This window comes from Muntiacus reevesi, chromosome 16 (assembly GCF_963930625.1).
Source record: "Muntiacus reevesi chromosome 16, mMunRee1.1, whole genome shotgun sequence".
NCBI lineage: Eukaryota > Metazoa > Chordata > Mammalia > Artiodactyla > Cervidae > Muntiacus > Muntiacus reevesi.
This window is the reverse complement of record NC_089264.1, coordinates 54,278,065-54,294,520: the sequence shown is the minus strand read 5'-3', so window position 1 is coordinate 54,294,520 and position 16,456 is coordinate 54,278,065. Positions and strand designations below refer to the sequence as shown.

The following is a 16,456-nucleotide window of genomic DNA, read 5'->3' as shown; positions in this document are numbered from 1 at the left end:
AGTGGGACACAGTAGGTGTTCAATCAATGTTTGTGGAATGAATGAACCTATGAAGGAAGGAAGGAGACTTCATTATCACTCATTTGGCTTTTAGAAAGCAGTATGCATTTAACTGGGCCTCCTGAAAACACAGTGTCTTAATGAGGGAGGGCCAAGTGGTAGAGGTTTGGGCTGAGGGGGAAAAGGGGTCTCTCTGTCCCTCAACTGGCCCTTCTGCTTGGCCTCAGCCCACCTGGCCCAGCTCATGGTACCGTTGTAGGGAGTAGCAACTGGAGGCATCAGGAAGCTCCTTGAGTTTTATTGACTTTGCTCACATTTACTGGATGATTTCACCCTGTCTTAATGGTACTGGCAGTAGGAAGGAGGGAAGGGGAGCAATTATCCCCACTCACCGTAGCTCCTGTCAGATTGGCACAATTCCTTCCTCAGAAGTGCCCAGGAGCGTATGTTAGAGACATGATCTTCAGGCTTGGTGGGGAGAGTGATGGAGCTGATAGAAGTTATGAATTCAGCAAACACACATGCAGCATGCAGCAGGCTCTGTGCTGACGCTGGCATAGGTATGTGAGGACCAGACACAGCTCCTGGCTTTGAGAAGCTAGAGTCTATTTGGGGAGCCAGACAGAAACACTACAGTGGAATGACTATTATGTAAACTTTTCTTTCCTCAGTATGTAAATAGCTAAGAGAAAGAGAAAGATATACCTAACTGAATACAGAGTTCCAAAGAATATCAAGGAGAGATAAGAAAACCTTCTTAAATGAATGATGCAAAGAAACAGAGGAAAAAATAGAATGGGAAAGACTAGAGATCTCATCAAGAAAATTGGAGATATCAAGGGAACATTTCATGCAAGGATGGGCATGATAAAGGACAGAAGTGATAAGGACCTAACAAAAGCAGAGAGATTAAAAATAGGTGGCAAAAATACACAGAAGAACTATACAAAAAAGGTCTTAATGACCCAGGTAACCATGATGGTGTGGTCACTCACCTAGAGCCAGACGTCCTGGAATGTGAAGTCAACTGGGCCTTAGGAAGCATTTTTATGAAAAAAAGCTAGTGAAGGTGATGGAATTCCAGATGACCTATTTCAAATTCTAAAAGATGATGCTGTTAAAGTGTTGCACTCAACACATCAGCAAATTTGGAAAACTCAGCAGTGGCCATAGGACTGGAAAAGGTCAGTTTTCATTCCAATCTCAAAGAAAGGCAATGCCAAAGAATGTTCAAACTACTGTACAATTGTGGTCATTTCACATTCTAGCAAGGTTATGCTCAAAATCCTTTAAGCTAGGCTTCAACAGTACATGAACCAAGAACTTCCAGATGTTCAAGCTGGATTTAGCAAAGGCAGAGGACTGGAGACCAAATTGCCAACATCTGTTGTATCATAGAAAAAGCAAGAGAGTTCCAGAAAACATCTACTTCTGCTTTACTGACTACACCAAAACTTTTGATTGTGTGAATCACAACAAACAGTGGAAAATTCTTAAAGAGATGGGCATACCAGGCAATATATTTTACCTGCCTCCTAAGAAATCTGTATGCAGGTCAAGAAGCAACAGTTAAAACTGGAAATGGAACAATGGACTGGTTCCAAATTGGGAAAGGAGTAACATCAAGGCTATATATTGTCATCCTGCTTATTTAACTTAGATGCAGAGTACATCACGTGCAATGCTGGGCTGGATGAAGCACAGGCTGGAATTAAGGTTGCTGGGAGAAATATCAGTAACCTGAGATATGCAGATGGCACTACCCTTATGACAGATTTTATTTTCTTGGGCTCCAAAATCACTGTAGACAGTGACTGCAGCCATGAAATTAAAAGATGCTTGCTCATTGGAAAAAAATCTGTGACCAACCTAGACAGTATATTAAAAAGCAGAGACATCACTTTGCTGACAAAGGTCCATATAGTCAAAGCTATGGTTTTTCCAGTAGTCATGTATGGATGTGAGAGTTGGACCATAAAGAGGGCTGAGGGCTGAAGAATCAATGGTTTCAAATTGTAGCACTGGAGAAGACTCTTGAGAGTCCCTTGGACTGCAAGAAGATCAAACCAGTCAATCCTAAAGAAAACCAACCCTGAATATTCGTTGGAATTACTGATGCCGAAACTGAAACTCCAGTACTTTGGCTACCTGATGTGAAGAACCGACTCGTCGGAAAAGACCCTGATGCTGGGGAAGATTGAAGGCAAAAGAGTAGGGGGCAAGAGAAGATGAGATGGTTGGATGGCATCACCCACTCAATGGACATGAGTTTGAGCGAACTCTGGGAGACAGTGGTGGACAGAGGGCCCGGCCCGCTGTGGTCCATGGGCTCACAAAGAGTCGAACACGACTTACTGACTGGACAACAACATAATAGGAACAGGTCTGAATATAAGAGTTGCACGCTTCAGCCTGGGGTGGGGTGGCTGGTTGGGAGGAAGTTGAGACAAGATATGGAACTCCTCTGGGGACAGGGAGAGACCTGGGTCCTACTCTGACTGCAGAGGCCTGGATGGGAAAGGTGGCCAGATGGTTTAGACATAGTGGGTTCAAAGGGCAGTGTGTGTTCCAGCCAAGGATAGATCGGTGTTGGCACCCATTGGCATCAGGTAGTGTAATCCAGCAGCTGGACTTTGGCCAGAATATTAGACTGTGACCCAGAGCATAGGAGCCAGCATGTGGCTGTGGCTAAGACCGAATCTGAATGCAGACCCTCATTCAGATCCTTTTCCCCCAGCTTCCCCAGCAGAGCGTGGGCAGCAGTGCTCCAAGGGACTCCAGGACACCCAGATTGCAACTCTACTTGACTCTATGTCTGAGTTCTTAGGTCCTTGGTATATCGGAGGCCACTGACTTCCTGCCCCAATCAGAAACAGAGGCGTGTCTGGGCTTGTAAGTAGATGCGGCCAATAGGAGAGCTAGCCAAGTGTAGGCAAAGGCCAGGGAAAGAAGGAAGGGCCTGGGAGTACCTGGGCTAACTTGCAATTAAGTGCAAGTTACTCAGAGGACAACATTCCTTAACCATTCCGAAATGAGTTTACTGTAATTCCAGATAAAAACAAAACTTTCAGAGCTGATACTTAGACACTTAAGTCAAGGTTGGTTTGTTTTTTTTTCTACAGTTTCAATATAATTCAGCACTTTCACTTTGCAAAGATAGACCTGACCTTTATGTGGTCTGCAGAATGCTGATTCAACATCAGGGTAACCAGTGGTGCAATCATGACATGAAACAAGACTGGTGGTTGTCAGGGTTTTTAATCCTCCTGACTCGGGTTATCCCACGATCTCTGAACACTCTGCCTTTATCAGAAACTAGAATCCTTGCTAAAGCCGAGGGCTGGGTATGCGCACGTTCATTCGGAACCATTTTTAAAAGGATTTTGTTGTATTTTATAAGAGGTTAGAGTGCTTATGTGATGCAGGTCTTTCTTCCTTTTCTGTAGTAGCTGGCAGCTGAAGGGCTGATGAAAGAAGAAAGGGGGAAGGAAGAGGAGAGAGAAGAGGAAGGGGAGATGAGGAAGAGGAAGGACCAGCAAGGAAGGCTCACTTTTCCTTCCCTGGAAACCTTGGGTTCATTTCCAAAACTCTAACTTGAGGTTCTCCTGGAAAAGAAAAAGGCTTGGCTTCTTCTGCGTGCTTGATTGTATGATTTTTTAAAAATCTGGATGGATTTTATGGTTTCTCTGGAATCAAACTGGGAATTGAATTATTCCCCAGGTGAAAAACATAGACAAAAGTTCTACAGTGTTCTCCAAAACACAATGCAGTACCCACCCCTTACACCCACCCCCCCACCATACACCCACACTTCAAAGCACCAAATTGACGTGTTTGACATACTTATCGTAAATCAAATCTGCTGTGCACACCAGTACCTAGTGCCAGTAAGCCCAGTGTAACCAATTCAGATTTTTCAGCCTTGACTTCCAATGGTGAGAACAAGTGAATGCTGACAGAGAGAGAAAGGACGAGGCAAGGGTGCCATGCACATGCCCTTTCAGAAGACAGGAGAACCGCTGCAGTCGGGGAGGAAGGGAGCCTGAAATCAAGGCTGACCCAGTGCTCCTCCGGGACAGGCTGGCAGAAGCCAGACTGGGTCACATGGCCTCGGGTTACTCCTCGTAGGTTCTCTGCATTTTCTCTGCAAGAGCAGAGTGAACTCTGATGCAGATAAAAGGGAAGTTGCGAGAAGTGACCTGTCTTCTGGCTGGTGGGACCCAAGCCTTAAGCAGCAGCCCCTGACCCAAGTCTTCTCACTTGTCCTAACTCTCACACCCCAGCTCTGATCCTTGTTCTGGAAACTTGATTTTTGCCTGAGTCCTTAGTTCACCTCTTGTGTCAAGTTGTATCCTGGGTACATGCAAATTGAGGTATTCTTCCTTGATGCTCACCACAGCTGATGCTTTGATCCTTCTGGTTCTGCTTCCTTCCTGTTCTCCACTTCTGTGCCATCTTCCTTTCCAGCCCCTTGTGCTCCCCATATCCAGCATTGGACCTCCCTCCAGCCGAGTCTCTTTAGGAACAAATATATAGGTCTATCATTGCCAGGCCCCTTTGTCAGTACCCCTCCACAAAAGGTTTATCTCATTTCATCTTCTCCATAAGGAAACTCTTCCATCTCCCGACATAGCATGCAGTCTGTGAAAACAGAACTCTCAAGTCAAACCGTGCGATCTGAATCACTTTCAGATTCCTCTTAACGTATTACAGACATATTGTTAGTAAAGAAAGAAGTTTTGCTCTGTAAATCCAGCTGTGGAGTTGTTTCTGCCATTGTTCCTGGCGTGGTACCTGGTGTTCCACAGCACTTGCTTTGGGAAACATCACTCTTCTGTTGCCGGGCAGTGCGGTACAGAGGCTGAGTGCCTTGCTAGGGGAACACGCTGCTTCCTATAGAATCACCTTGGTGAGTTAGCCTCATCTTCATCTGGAGATCAGGCTGATCATAACATATCGCTTTGTAAGGACACGATGAGATCATTGAAGCAAGGTGCTTAGAATATGACTAGAACATTGTACCCACTCAATAAGTGACATTAGTTATTTTTCTCATTTTCTTTTGGGCCACCTCCAGTTCTGTGGTCTACAATATTTTCAAGGTGCTCTTTCTTGGCAATAAGTAACACTCTGGGGTGCTATCCCATGCAAACATTTTAGATAATTTCCCTATAATTTATGACCTTACATGTGTATACAATAAAGCTTCTTAGCCATATTTTTGCTTACTTCTGCAACCTCAGGAGGTTTTTCTGCACTTTACTTAGTCACTTGAATAATGCTTCAGTTTAAACAAAATCTCCATGATAGTTGAAGGAAAAAAATCAGCTTGTGTCTCTCCCACAAAACAGATGGCAAATGATTCAGAACAAGACAGTCTCTAGAGTTACAAATAGTGCCCTTTCTTTTGGGAGAAAGAATGACTTATTTTTTTGTGCCTATGCCAAAGTCTGGGACAAAATTAAGTTACTCCTTGTTTATTTCCTTTTTCCTATGTTATCTCCAACTGTCTGGCGACTCTGCCCACTCTGAGTGAACCGTCCTTTCTCCACTCAGAGGTTGTAGCTCAAAGGAATAAAGCACCTAGTTTAGAAACAGACAAACAACAGGCAAATAAACAACTGCCCAAGTGCCCTAAGCCTCCCAAATAATAAATCAGAAAACCTACTTTATTCTTAACTACAAGTGACACATCAATGTATTCTCTTACAGATAAACCTGAAGTCCCCATTGACTGTCAACTCAATCTCAGGACTTAGTTTGCATGCACACACACACACACACACACACACACATAATTGCCTTGTGTTTGCTTTTAGGTAAACTACATCCAGCTTTATTCTTCAGCCTATCAGTTCAATTCAGTCACTCAGTTGTGTCCGACTCTTTGCAATCCCTTGGACTGCAGCACGCCAGGCTTCCCTGTCCATCACCAACTCCCAGAGTTTACTCACACACATGTCCATTGAGTTGGAGACGCCATTCAACCATCTCATCCTCTGTTGCCCCCTTCTCTTCCCGCCTTCAATCTTTCCCAGCGTCAGGGTCTTTTCAAATGAGTCAGTTCTTCACATCAGGTGGCCAAAGTATTGGAGTTTCAGCTTCAACATCAGTCCTTCCAATGAGTATTCAGGACTGATTTCCTTTAGTATTGACTGGTTGGATCTCCTTGCTGTCCAAGGGACTCTCAAGACTCTTCTCCAACACCACAGTTAAAAAGCTATTTCAGTCTATAGCATTTGGTTAAGAAAACACCTTTGAAATTTATTTAAGTGATTCATGTGTTAGCTCCTATCATTCACAGCTATAACTTCATTCAGTGAAATTGCATTCCAGGTACTAATAATACCATTGTTATTGACATTATTATCTGCGACAACCTTTTCTTATTAGATTTCGTAGGTCAGTTGTTCTCAAACTTTGTTACATATTAAACTCATCGGGAAACTTAAAAAAAAAATCTTAATACCCAGTCTTTGGCCAGGGCCAGTGAAATCAACATTTCTAGGGGTGGGCGGAGGCATCACTGGTTTAAAAGATGACCAGGTAATTCCAATGTGCAGCTGAGTTTGAGGGTCAGTGGTTTAGGAGATGTCTGAATTCTGCCTCCTTAAACCTGATTCCTATCACCTTCATATCCATGTTTAGAGAGGCTCTGAACTGGTCCAGGCTCCCAAGGATGAAACTTGGTTGGCCCAGGCAGACCAGGGAAACCTGTTCTTCTCTCCTGACCACCATCAAAAATAAAAGCTGAGCAATAGCATTTTATTGTCATTTCTTTTCTGATAATTTGGAAATATTGTAGCAGGTTTCTTCTGAGCCACCAATAAAACCTTCAGGAATATTCTGGGATATCTATGGAGGTTTTTCACCTTTAAAATTTACATACCAAAAGAAATTTGTTTTCCAGAACTCTGGGATCAGTCCACAGAACTATGCATTTAAACACTGCTTTGGTTACAATACCAGTGATCACAAACAGCAGCAGAGAATGGAATTACAGATGCCCCACTCATATAGGCAATGAAGGGGTAATGATGTAAAACATTATGGAAAGCAGAATAGTGAAGAGCAAATGCAAGGCCTTAAATTTAGACAGACTCACATTCCAATATTGGCACGGTCACTTGATCTGTGCGTGCGTGCATGCTAAGCCTCTTCAGTCATGTCTGACTCTTTGCGACCCTGCGGACCATAGCCTGTCAGGCTCCTCTGTCCATGGGATTCACCTTGATCAAATTACATCATCTTTTTGAGGTTGTTTTCTCAACTGTAAAATGAGCATACTTTTGTCTACCCCATATATTTGTGCAGATATGATTGTCAAAAAGTTTGTTAGAGTACCAAATATTTATTGGCACACAGAGGCAGTCAACAAAAGCTCTCTGATATTTCCATCTCAAAGTCTGAAAATAACCCAATAACCAGTTTTGTAATCTAAATAGAATCTGAATGGTGGTTCCCCCTTCCCCATATTTGCATTCCCTAATTTAAAGAGTGGTGAAATGGTCCACAGGAATAGGAAATAGATTCTTTTTGAAGCAGAGGGAACTGAGCCAGAGATGAAATATTTAAGTATCACTGGTTCTCACTCTGCCTGCTTCTAATATGGACAAAATTCAGTTTATCACAGTTTAGTTCAATAGCACCAGATCTCAGTGACACAGTTTAAATTTCAGTTACATGATATATTGAAAAGTGGTAATCGCTCAGTTGTGTCCGACTCTTTGCGACCCCATGGACTGTAGCCCGCCAGACTCCTCTGTCTTTGGAATTCTCCAGGCAAGAATACTGGAGTGGGTAGCCACTCACTTCTCCAGGGGATCTTTCCGACCCAGGGATTGCAACGGGGTCTTCTACTTAGCAGGCAGATTCTTTATCATCTGAGATGACAGGGAAGCCCTATATGAGCAATTGTATAAGCATAGGAAATTACAAGCTTTGCTGCTAGCTCTTTAGTCCACAAATTCCTACATAGATACCATGTGCAGTATGACCGTGAACAATCACATCACTTCTTTCAGTCTGCTGTGAATGGTCACTGGGTATCTGTTGTTAGGTTCATATACTGACAGCAATGTCTGCAGTTGCGTTGCTTCCTTACCTCCAAGATAAACCCATATGACATGTTACAAACATGGATAATCAGAGGAAGGAATTGGCCAACAAAAATGAAAGGGAAGCAAGAAAACAACAACAACAACAAAATAATGCTGGAAGTGAGTTGGAATTGCCTATAAATAGAAGAAATAGCTGGATGTGAGAGGTTCTAGACGTGCAGCCAGAGAAACTTATTGAAGGGGAACTTATTAACATTAAATGAGGAATGTGGCTGTGATTAAAAAGATGAACGAAGATATCTGAGAAGTGATGGTAGCAAAAACAAAAGGAATTTTCATATGTCTTTTGTAACACTGAAAATGCAAAGGAAGGGATGTTGGAAGCTAATCTAAACTTGGAAGTGCGACAGTGTGCAAAGGCATAGGAAAACAGGCAAGCGCATTCACAAGGCTCTTGAGAATTTTTTGACAAAGAACTAGAACAGTTAAATTCTCAGTGTCTCTAATATTTTAAATTCCCATCTACTAAACCAAGCATTAGCTTTACTGTGTTTACCTATACACTTAAAGCGAGTGTTTTCTTATTTCCCTATACACTTATGGTTGACAGTATTTTTAATGTCTTGACAAAACACTTAAATATCACGAAGTTGACATCATTTCCCACTGATTATTGAGATTGCTCAGCACTGGTTCATCTTGCAGGGCCTTTTTTATGATCCCACACTGCCATGCAAAGCCTGTGCTTCCAAACTGTTTGAAAGAGAACTTGTAGTTGAGTGAGTGAGATTAAATGCGATCAACAGGAAACCTGGCCCCTCCCTCAGCTACTTCCGGGAAGGCAAATGTGAACACCGGTGCCCCTCCAAAAGTCACATGTGAGAGGAGCCCATGGAAAACTACCTAGATTTTTTCTTAATCCTTTCCTTAGAATTTCTTTATGGTCTGTACTATGAACTATTACATCTGCTTCTGCAGAACCATCGGCTGCTAGAGTTGCAGGCAGGATTGATCAGAGTACAAGCATAACGCACTTACATTGTGCCTGATACATAGTATGTATTCAATAAATTGTTATCAAGATTCTTGCTGTTTGACTCTATGCTGACCGACTGTCCCAGTTTGTCCAGGAACCCAGAGGTTTCCTGGGATGCAGGATTTTCAGTGCTGAAACTGTGACAGACCCAGGCAAACTAAGGTGGTTGGTTACTCAATTTGAGTCTCTAGATCTGACCAGACAAAATACTGAAAGTACCGTAAGAAATTATCTTGGGATGTAGGAAGTAAGTAGAAGAGAGAAAATTCCCCATGCATAATTTCTGGATTAGAACTTTAGGGGTAGAAAAGATTTTGCAGCCCGTGCTTCACCATCACACAGCAGGGCCAGTTCCTCCCATGCAGACTCTGTTTTGGAAAGCCTACAAGAGAAGAAAGTCAATGACATATTCGATTGATAAATATCATTGATCAATCACTCTGCCAAGTATCGAGGGAAACTAAGTGAATGAGACTCATTTCCAGCTCTATAGAGGCTTACATCCTAAATAGACAAAGCACCAGTGATATGCACCATGAATTATCAAGAAACCACCCTTGACAAAGAACTGACACCATGCGAGGTGCTTTAGACATGTGATCTCATTTGTTAATTAGTCGCTCAGTCATTTCTGATTCTTTGTGACCATGAACTATAGCCTATCAGGCTCCTCTGTCCATGGAATTCTCCAGGCAAGAATACTGGAGTGGGTTGCCATTCCCTGCTCCAGGGGACCTTCCCAACCCAGGGATTGAGCCCAGATCTCCTGCACTGCAGACAGGTTCTTTGTGATCTCATTTAGTCCTCACAATAATCCCAACAAGATATCAATATTATTTCATCTTACAGATGAGGAAAATAAGGTTCAGAGAGATTGAGTTGTGCAAATTCACAGAGCTAGCAGTTGTTATAATTGATCTCAGGACCCAGAGCGTGAGCTCTGGAGTCTGCTAATATGTGTTTGAATCCTGATTTCCACTGTCTTGCTTTGTGACAAGTGCCTGCGAGCTGCTATTTCCTCCTCTGAAAAATTGGACAAATAATAATATTCACTTGTGTGCGTTGTGAAGATTAAGTGAGAAATGCACTTAGTATGTGCTTAACATAAGGTGTGTGTGTTGTGTCTGACTCTTTGCCAGCCCATGGACTGTAGCCTGCCAGTCTCCCCCGTCCATGGAATTTTCCAGGCAAGAATTCTGGAATGGATTGCCCTTTCCTTCTCTAGGGGATCTTCCTCATCCAGGGATTGAACCCATATCTCTTTCATCTCCTGCATTGGCAGGTGGATTCTTTACCACTGAGCCACCCAGAAAGCCCCTAACATATAGTAAATGTTCAAAAATATTTATCATTGTCACCATCAAACCAAAGTCAGAGTATATCCCCCATAGCAGGTGACTTCTTCCATTTCTAGGCAAATCCTTAGGGGAAAGAGAAATCAAAGAAATACTTCAAGAGTTCAGAGGTGAAGATGACTGTTTCAATTTGTGATGATAGATAAAGATCTCCTGTACAGTGGAATTTGATCTTCATAAATGAATAGACCTCAGTATGTTGAGGTTGGGGCAGAGAGAATATTCCAGGCAGAGGGAAGGATTTTAGTTGAGGCAAAGAATCAGGAAAGCAGGATGAGTTTGGGGAACAGTAACTACTGATGGTTGGAGTGTAGGCATCTTTTAGGAGACTGGTGGAGAAAGGGCAAAAAGAGTGAAAGCCTCATAACTTGGGTGATGTTCTAGGAACCGTTGCATGGAACTTTTCCTTCAGAAGCTGCTTTCACTGTCTTCTTAATTCTGAGCTCTCAAATGGACTGAGATCGAGATTTGGCTCACCTGGGCTTGCCCGGGACAGCTCCCCTTGACCCTGCTGTCTCACTATCTTGTCTTCATGCCTCTCTTGTGGGTGCGGAACCGTGGTGTTGGGTTCCACCTTCTCCAGGGTGTTCACAAGGTAAGTTCACAACCCCTGCTGACAGCTTGGGGTTGGGGGTGAGGCAGAGACTGAAAGAGCGTCTCAATGGCCAAGTCCTTGGGAGAAAGACAGGAAAAACAGCACTTGTTCCCCAAATGGACAAGTTTCAGGGTTCTTGGCTTTTTCTAGAGGATTAGATAGAATCAAAACAATACAACCCAGCAGCCTGTGGTGCGTATTGGAGGCGTGTGTATTTCTCAGAAGGTCTGTTTCTGGAAAGATGGTCCTGAGTGCTTGTGGGAAATTTAGAAGGATGAGCCTCTACTTCTGGAAAGTGAGGATTACACTGGGGAGAAATGTCTGGAAACAGAAGGAAAGGAACAAAGGCAGTGCTATGACCTGGAGTTATAAGTGACTTTTCTAATAATGTAGGGCTTCCCTGATAGCTTGGTTGTTAAAGAAATCGCCTGTAATGCAGGAGACCCGGTTCAATTGGGTTTGGAACATCCCTGGAGAAGGGATAGGTTACCCACTCCAGTATTCTGGCTTGGAGAATTCCATGGACTGTATAGTCCATGGGGCCACAAAGAGTCAGACACGACTGAGTGACTTTCGAATTTCACTTTCACTTTCTAATAATATAGGCAGAAGAAGTTATTCTGCATGGAAGGTGTTTCGTGTTGGATTGTGTTCCCCCAAAATTTATATGCTGAAAATGTGACTATATTTGGAGATGTGGTCTTTAAAGAGGGAATTAAAGTTAATGAGGTCATTTGGGTGGACCCTAATTCACTATGACTGTTGTCCTTATTAGCACACAGACACAGAAAGAGAAAACGTATGCAAAGGGGAAGGACGAGATGGTCATCTACAGGCCAAAGAGAGGGGCTTCAGAAAACACCAACTCAGATGACATTTTGATCTCGGACTTCCATTCTCCAGAATTTTAAGAAAATAAATATTTTTCATTTAAACCACCCAGCCCATGATTTGTTATAGCAACCCCAGCAAACTAATAAGGGAATATTGTCAGCTCTGCCCCGATAGCATCTGTTTAATTTGTCAATTCTTTTTCATTTCTCTGTAATATGCTCCAAAAGGACTTTAAGGAATTCATATGTTTATTTTTCAGAATTCTGTCAAAGGTAAAAATGAGGAAAATTAATTCCCTCCACCCAGGGGATGGATCCCAATGACCTGCGTAGCCAGATGCAGTTCCTACAGGGCGGCCCTGAAGCAGGTGCAGAATAGCAAACCTTGGAGATTTCACTGGGGACCGTAAGGTCTGAGAGGGTGGGGTGTGGGTCTATTACACAGCCAACTGTATAAACCACTCAGCCAGTAGCCCTTTAAGGTTTCTGACCCTTTAGGCCTCTTCTCCCCAGGTCTTTGCCCCCACCCCTTCCTCAAGCAGCACCCAGACCTCACCTTGGTGCTCAGGGTGACAGCCCGCCTACCCGTAGCCCCTGAAGGCTCTGCCTCTCCGCTCGCTCACTGATAGGGTTAGGTGCTCAGTTGAGTCTGACTGCGACCGCGATGGACTGTAGGTGCTAGTCTCCTCTGTCCATGGGATTCTCCAGGTGAGAATACTGGGGTGGGTTGCCATTTCCTTCTCCAGGGGATCTTTCTGACCCGAGGATTGAATCCAGGTCTCCCGCATTGCAGGCAGTCTCCAGCATTGCAGGCAGATTGATTCTTTTCCATCTGAGCCACCAGGCACCCTCTACTTACCACCAAAGCGCTGACTCAGCACAAGTGGGTCGTTCCTGGGAACTTACTCTGCTACTGAGGAAACCGTGATCCTTCTCTGCGTGTGCATCTCCTGCTGGGCTCATATTTGCCCCCTTGGACTCATCTATCAGACTTTCCTCTGTAAGAAGTGTGAGAAGAGAAAACGAGACACAAGAGGCAGCTCCACCTGGGCTGTGGAGGGGTCCCTGGCGGGCCAGGCTGGCATGCTGCTGCTGCTGCTGCTGCTAAGCCGCAGTCGTGTCCGACTCTGTGTGACCCCATAGACGGCAGCCCACCAGGCTCCCCTGTCCCTGGGATTCTCCAGGCAACAACACTGGAGTGGGTTGCCATTTCCTTCTCCAATGCACGAAAGTGAAAAGTGAAAGTGAAGTCGCTCAGTCGTGTCTGACTCTTAGTGACTCCATGGACGGCAGCCCGCCAGGCTCCTCCATCACTGGGATTCTCCAGGCAAGAGCACTGGAGTGGGGTGCCATTGCCTTCTCCAAGGCTGCCATGGGATGCACTCAAACAGGAGGGATGGTGACCCACCTGGAAGCTGAACAAATGGGCTGGATAAGCGGACAGGATGTGAAGAGGAGTTCCGCCAGGAGGGGGAGAGGGAAGGCTGGCCGTGGATCTGAGGAGGGAAGAGCAAGTGCAGAGACCCTGTGGTGGGAATAAGCTGGCATCCCAAGGGCAGGGGCCTCGCGAGGACGGCCCATGGCCAGGTTCGCTTCCAGCATCAGAACCTCAGGGGCCTGAGGCGTCCTCCTTCCCTCCCGTCCCTAAACCCGCACAGAAGCCTCAGAACGATGGTGCTCAGTTGTGTGCTCTGAAACAACCCTTTCCTCCATCGGGTGCTTCCTCCTTCCAAATGAGCTTTGCTATCGGGAGAATCTGGGCGCTCCCGGCTCCCTGGTGTAGCGGTTTTTTTTTTTTTTTTTTTTTCCTATTTTGCTATAAACACTCCCTGAGGCCTGATTTTCAAAATTGTGTTTGCACAGCTAGGAGTAGCTGCGAGGTCTTTGGAGTCTGTCACAGAAGGGCCTTTGGCCTTTGTGTTGCTGTGTGGTCAGAAGCCTGCCGTATAGAAGCCAGCCTCTCACCACACCGCCGTGTGCTCGTCTGAGGGCCAGCAGGCGTTCCACCACAGAGGGGCCTCTGTGGCTTTGAGGCCTCATATAATCCCTAATACCAGAGCCTTGCAAACGTCCCACTAATTTGTTGCTTCTCCGCCCTGGGGTTGCGGGCCAGGTCTGCAGCACGCCTGCTGTGTAGTCAACCGACAGCTCAAGGCCTCCTCTGCAGTCCTAGCCTGGTGTTCGCCCTGAGTGTCCGTACCCTTGGTCTGAACTTGCTGGGCAGTCAGCCCACGAAAGGACTCCAGCCCCAGGTAAGCGTGCAACAGTGTATGGGGCGGGAGGGGTGAGAGAGGGCTCGGGAGAGGGCTAGGGAGCAGAATTTAGACTCTTCCGTGGATCTCCTGTCAGCTTCTGGGACAGAATCCAATTGCCCACGGACTAAGGTGTTTCTATCACCAGTCTACATGCCGTCCATTGGCCTGGGATTTTCTGAGAGAGTTTCTGGGAGAAAGTGTGCTAACATTGCATACACGGGCACGTCCGGATGACCTTCAGAGGCAGTCATCCCAAACCTAGCATCATTTTAGAGCTCCCATCCACAGGTGTGATAGACCTGAGAATCCTCATGACGGTGCCAGCTTGTCCTCCGGTCTCTCTGGCCGCCGGGTTGAAGGTGCCCACCTTGCCCTCTTCTCAGATAGTTTAATCAGAACTAGAGCTGACTCCTCTGCCCTAAAGATCCGGGGTGGGACCGAGAACCATAGCCCAAGTATGGTCGACTTCTCACAGGAAGCCCTGGTTTCACCCCAAGCCAACCACAAATTTTGTCAATACATTTTCATGTCTCCAAAATGAAATACAGAGTAACGTGTAAAGCACATAGAGTAATGCAGATTATACTGAAAAGTCAGCGAGGAGGAGGAGGAAAGGGCTTATGTGACCCACTGTGCAGCAAACAACAGGACTCTTGGTTTTTCACACCTCCAGCCCATTAATTCCCTCCTCAGCCAATAGCTCCTTGCTCTCCCTGCCCCCACCCCCTTGTCCTCTCTCTGAACCACTTTTCACATTTATGTTCTGCAGTTGTTTGATGGAGTGTCCCATCAAATGTGCCAGTGAGGTCAAACCGGTGGGTGGTGCTGTTCAAATCTTCTGTCGCCTTCCTAGAGTCATTTTCCAGGGGTCGTTTGTTGGCAGCCCACTCCAGTCCTCTTGCCTGGAGCATCCCACGGACGGAGGAGCCTGGTGGGCTACCGTCCACGGGGTCGCAGAGTCGGACACGCCTTAGTGGCTTCACTCACTCACTCACTTTGCTCTGTCTACCCACACCATTGGCTCTCTGTTTCTTCTGAGCTCCTTGTCCGTGTGTCTGTTCAGAGTTTGGTCTCTGTCTCTCATGGTTGTTTTCCTCAAGTGTCTGTTGATCCTAGGTTGTCCGTTTATATTTGAGTTGAGGATGAAGCACTAGCGAGATGGTGGGGGCTCTGTGTCTGCACAGGACTTGCTAATCTATGGGCTAATCTATAGGTGATTGAATGGACTCCGATGGGGAGACTCACAAATGCTTGTATTTCTGGGTCTTTTTTATTGCAAGATCTATTTCTCTGGAGAATAACTCTCTGGGGTCAAGAAGGGGAAGGCATAGGAGTCTCTCCATTCGGTGTGCACTTAACCCCCTTGACATCAACAGGGAGCCCCCCATTCAGCCCCCTCTGTCCACAGAAAATTCCGGTTGGTTTCTCTGGAGAATAAACCCAGTAGGAGAAAGGCAACTGCCAGACTCTTCTGGGTGAAGGTAGGAATCCAGGTATCTTGCTACCCTGTATTAAGGTTTTGAACCAGTCTTGGTATTTGCAGCCCTACCCTATATATAGTTGTATATATATTTATTAATAAATTGATAAGTTTATTTAATTAACTTATGTGTTGTATTAATAACTGCAATCTGCAAACTGGTCACTGCAGTCACCAGTCACTGCAAACTGGTCTTCCAGTTACTGAATCTCTCCAGGGTGCTGTGATTTGAATGGGTTTGCTTTTTATGTTAATGAATACGTTTTATTTTATATTGTTAGCATATGACACATCATGATGATCTGGGCAATTCCTTTTTGTTCTCCTAATTGTGTATAATTTATGACATAGACTGCCAAAAACAAAAACAATAAAGTACAGATAATAATGATTTTTAAAAACAAACCTGAAGAGTAGATCTCAAAATTTTGGTTTCAGGACCTCTTGCAACTCTCTCACTCTATCTTTTTTTGAATGGGTTTGTTTTTATTGGTGCCATCCCTTGACCCAAGAGAGTTAGGTTTCAGCTTTCTTCACTTTTTATTTTTCTTCATTTAAGAAAAATTGGGTGTCTGGCCAATAAAGCCATCAATGGATGATGGAGAGAGAAGAGAAAAGGGGGCTTTCAAAGGTTTGCAAAGGAAATGGCATTTTGATGGGGTCTTGAAGAATTAGTAGACTTTGACTATAGTAAGACTGGCTGGAGTATTAGAATATATGGAAGAAAATTCTAAGTCAAAGATTTTTTTTAATATTTAATGCTTTTATTATTATAATATCAGGGTGTTTATGAGGAAGCAAACATTTTGAGTTATGAGGCACATAGAAATTTCATTTGATTG

The 16,456-nt window shown here is 44.7% G+C and overlaps 1 long non-coding RNA gene across 1 annotated transcript in view; it reads left to right on the top strand.

The window, feature by feature from the left end:
• LOC136147804 (uncharacterized) overlaps window positions 1–14,122 on the top strand; it is a 126,481-nt gene extending 112,359 nt beyond the window's left edge. Inside the window, exon 3 of the long non-coding RNA XR_010659397.1 lies at window positions 13,993–14,122. This is a non-coding gene — a long non-coding RNA (uncharacterized lncRNA). The remainder of the gene's footprint in view (window positions 1–13,992) is intronic.
• The last annotated feature ends 2,334 nt before the right edge of the window (window positions 14,123–16,456 follow it).